Raw genomic sequence first — 3820 nt, 5'->3', positions numbered from 1 at the left:
TGTGAGCCACATGTGGTTGCTGGGATTGAACTCAGGGACCTCTGCAAAAGTGCTTTTAACCACTGAGCAATCTCTCCAGGCCAAATGTCTTCATAAAAAAAGGGAAAAAAATCAGAAAAGGAGAGTAAAAGGTTATATGATAAACAATGTATCAAGAGGAGAACTAAGAATATATATTTCATTAAAACTGCCAGAAGGTGTTAATCATGTGTAATAGTCAAAAATGCAATGAAAATTGAGATGAAGCATGAAAAAAAGGCTACTGAGATTTTAGACTTATGACCTTTCAGTTACAAAATTACACTTTGGTTCGAGTGGCAGGAGAAGAGTTTATAATCAGACTCATAACAGGCTCAGAAAAAAAATTGTCAGTAAAGATAATTGAAAGAAAATATCACCTCTTGGGGGGTACTAAGATACAAAGATTTCTGTCTTTATTTGCAAAGGAGAGTCTGATGAATCTGCTTTTATAATGAAAGGGAAAGATCTGCAGTGAAGAGAGATTGAACATAAATAAAAGAAAAGCCTGAATTGAAAAAGTGAGGAAGATAAAAACCAGGGTCCCAAAGAAAGGAGGGAAATCACTTTTGTTGTAACAAGATGAAAAACACAGTAAGGAAAAGTATTTCTAAAACCTAACTTTGAAAAGAGCAAGACAGATGGGAATCCCATGATCATGCTCCCAAATCTCACCAATCATATTTGTTAAATCATACTTGCTAACAAACAATTCAAAAGGATCCCAAATTCAGATTAATATCAAAGGCCTGAACATGTTGCACTATTCTGTAAGCTACCATTATCAATAATTAGTTCTCTAATCAAAAATATAAAATTAAATTTATCTGTTATAATAAAAAAAATCCTAGAATATTACTCAACATGGTTCAAAGTAATGAAATACATGTATTGTTTTCAAGTCATCATCAGCAGAGAGTTTTATTTTAAAAGTGTTGCCTTAAACTGCAAGGATGTCTGTTAAACATCACAATTAAACATGCCAAAAAAGAAGCCATGTTGTCTAATGCCCACCTACCCCCTGATATCTCAAACCCACACTTGCACACTGTCTACATCCCCCTTTTGCTTTTTATTAAACAAGATAAATTATACAGATACATGTTGGTAAATGCTGTCTGTATTCACATAGAGACACAATGTAATCTCTGAGCCCAATAAACAGAAAGAAAAAAAAAAAAGCTAGAATTCTATGTACTACTATACATGGGCCTAACACCCTCCCGCCTCCAGCAGAGCCAAGGGAACTGGAGGCTTTCTCTTTTTTCTCACAGGGCACAGTGGTGGTATTGATTCCACAGTTATTGAGACAAGGAAGGATAAATATTAATTTAGAGCAGAAATGTGGAGATCCCTTTGCTGTTGTATTTTGCACAAGATATTTTCTCCCAAATTTGTTGAGAACCATGATGTTAAGACCTCAAAAACAGGGCGACTGAGCACAGACAGACAGGGAGAAAGGGACGGCCACTTGCTCCCAGGGACTGAAGAAAATTAAAATTAAAAAAAAAGAAAAATGAAAGTTGGAATCTATCAATCTTCTATACTAGTTATCCTTGCCTTCATCCTCTTCCTCTCCTTCCTCCCCTTCATTTCATTGTCATCTTCTTCACCTTCATCCTCATCTCCTTTATTAATATCTTCCAACCCTTCCTCCTCCTGCTCCTCCTCATCATCATCATCTGCCTCTCCTTCATCTTCCATATTGGGAACCAAAACTACTGCACAGGATTTGACCAAATATCATCTTTGATGAACTCTCCTAATGTCAGCACATGCATCATAATGTTCAGTAAACCAGGTAAAGAAGCTCTCTGGGCTCTTCATGCTCTCCTCTTGCTGCTGGTCTTATTCTGTGTTTGACTTGAGTGTTTTGTCAAATCCTTTCCAGATTTCCTTTTGATTTCTCTGGACTTTGAAGACAGGTCACCACTCTCATTCAGATGACATACTTTGGAGAAAAAGTATGGATTTTCATCGAAATAAAAGTCTGTTCTGTAAACTGATTTAATGTCTTCAAATTCTGTCTCTTAACTCTGATCAAAAATGCAGAGCATCCTCCTCTTCCTCCCACAAACAGTGCAGAAACTTGTGGATTGTTGACAAATGTTGATACCCCAAAATTTGGGATTTTGGCGATCAATTCTGACTTCTGATAAAATGGTTGGCAGAGTTTGTTACATTTTTGTTCTACTTTCAAATTTTCCTCATTGCCTTTGTCATTAAGTGTGTCTTTTTAATTTTGTACACCATCAATATGTTCAATTGCTTCATGCTGTTCTTTTTCATAGGTCTCCTTGGGCTCCTTCATGATTTGAGTTGAGTTCCTTTTTACTGGCTTTAGGCCTTGGGCTCAGACATGGTGCCCTTCACAGTAGAGGCAGGGAGTGAGGAGGCAGAATGAAGAGACAGCCAAGAGAGTGGCCAGTGCCTTCCCCTTATGATACAGGCTCAGAGCCCAATTGCTCCTGCCACTTCTTCCAGGTGTTCACTTGCTTGCCCTTACCCTGGCTGCCTGGCAACACTGTGACCCATTATGACAAGCCCTCAGCTGGGGCTATCACTGAAGGCAGGGAGGCAGTAGTTAGGCCGGCCACACTCCCTGGTTTGCTTCTTGATTGGAAATACATGTATAGTTTAACTCTTTTTTTTCTTTCAATTTTTTTGAAATTTTTTATTAGATATTTTCACCATCACCTGAGGTGAGGGGGGGAGGGACTTGTGAGGAAGAGAGGAGAGGCAGAGGGAATAAGGGGGCAGGATAAGATGTGGTAGGAGATGGGGAAGATATATAGAGGGTCAGGAAATTGAAAAGAGATATGGGGCATGGGGAACAGGGGTAGCCAACAAAAACTCTCAGATGCCAGGAAGGCAAGAGGCTCCCAGCTGAAATAACCAACAAAGGGGCAGAGAACCTATAGAGACCATATGAAGAGGTTAGGCAGCGCCCCCACCCCCCAGGGATGGGACCACCCACCGTTCTCAAAAATTTAAATCAGAATTGCTCCTGTCTAAAGGAAACACAGGCACAAAGAGTGAAGCAGAGACTGAAGGAAAGGCAGTCCAGAAATTGCCCCACCTGGGGATTCATCCCACATGCAGACACCAAACCCAGACACTATTTTGAATGGCAAGAAGTGCTTGCTGACCATAACCTAATAAAATTGTCTCCTGAGAGGCCCTGAAAAGTTAAAAATTCAAAATATTATTATTTGATAAATGTAAAATAGTATTGTATAACTGTAAAGTATTTCTGTCTTTTCTTCAGCTCTTTTTCTTCTATTTGTTTTGTACTGTTTTGGTTGGTTTTAATTTTATATTACTATTAATTTTTAGATGCCTGTGTGTTTTGTAATGAGAGAGAAAAAATGAATGTTGTGGATTTGGGTTCAAATGGACTTGGGGAGTAACTGGAAGGAACTGTGGGAGAGAATACTGTAATAAGTATATATTGTGTGAAAAATCTATTTTCATTAAAAGAATAAAAACCCAACAAATAGGAAAAAACATTAAAAGTAAACTCATTTTTTACCCATATATTTTCCCATGAATTTCTAATATGATTTTGATTTTGGCCCTTTAAGTTGATGACAAGATTATTGACATATTCATTGTTGCCTCTTGAAGTTACAGGTTGGGCTCCTCCTATTGGTGAAGATACCATATTCTTATGACAGAAGACTCAAATGATTCCACTTGAATCTTTCCTAAAAGCCTCATTCTTGTGCTCTAAGTTGCGTGGCTCCAGAAAATACTATGTAAGCTGCTAAGGAAAGAAAATAATCACAGATTACTACTAATT

General features: G+C 38.1%; 1 pseudogene; it reads right to left on the bottom strand.

Annotated features, from left to right (window-relative positions):
• Positions 1-1564: 1564 nt before the first annotated feature.
• LOC110287131 lies at positions 1565-2482 on the bottom strand (annotated as a pseudogene).
• Between the last annotated feature and the right edge of the window lie 1338 nt (positions 2483-3820).

This window comes from Mus caroli, chromosome X, assembly GCF_900094665.2.
Source record: "Mus caroli chromosome X, CAROLI_EIJ_v1.1, whole genome shotgun sequence".
In the NCBI taxonomy this organism is placed as follows: Eukaryota; Metazoa; Chordata; class Mammalia; order Rodentia; family Muridae; genus Mus; species Mus caroli.
This window is presented reverse-complemented; position numbering and strand designations above follow the sequence as displayed.